The following is a 563-nucleotide window of genomic DNA, read 5'->3' on the forward strand; positions in this document are numbered from 1 at the left end:
CGGGTGGGGCAGGTTTGGCCCCTCCCGGGGTCCAAGAAGCACTGAGGTTCGGCAGGGTAGCCTTTGGGGGAGGAGGCAGAAGCCGCTTGGGCAGGTTTAGGGACTGAGGTTCCCACTGTCCTCCCCGACGCCTGTCCCTGCTGCCCTGCCCCAGGTCCCTGTGTCCCTGCGCTCTCTCCACTCCTCTGCACAGGTCGCCCAGACAGCTAAGTGCACAGGCGTCCTGGGCTGAAGGAGGGAGCCCTGGGGTAGTTGGACAGGGGTGGAGGTGACAGACGTGAGGCTTGTGGCTTTGACATCACGCTCTTATATGTTGCACTCAGCTCCCCCTCGCACCCACTCGGGTGTCCAGAGAGGGGACAGTCACATGAGCATATGCAGAAGCCCGCAGGGATGGGGTGACTCCTCACCTGTGGGCCAGGAGGTCAAGCAGAGAGAGGTTTGCTGGGGACAGGATTCAGGGTTGCTCCTCCACGCTCCCCACCCAGTCAGCGCTTCACTGCCCGCCACGCACACCCCCACCCCAGCCTCAGCCCCGGGTCCCTTTTTTGTGATCCTCCGTA

At 63.6% G+C, this 563-nt stretch overlaps 1 protein-coding gene across 1 annotated transcript in view; it reads left to right on the plus strand.

The window, feature by feature from the left end:
- Window positions 1–563, plus strand: part of FGF17 (fibroblast growth factor 17) — an 8,757-nt gene that overhangs the window by 2,738 nt on the left and 5,456 nt on the right. The window lies entirely within an intron of this gene.

The sequence above is a fragment of the Tupaia chinensis genome, unplaced genomic scaffold, assembly GCF_000334495.1.
Source record: "Tupaia chinensis unplaced genomic scaffold, TupChi_1.0 Scaffold000494_1, whole genome shotgun sequence".
Lineage (NCBI taxonomy): Eukaryota > Metazoa > Chordata > Mammalia > Scandentia > Tupaiidae > Tupaia > Tupaia belangeri.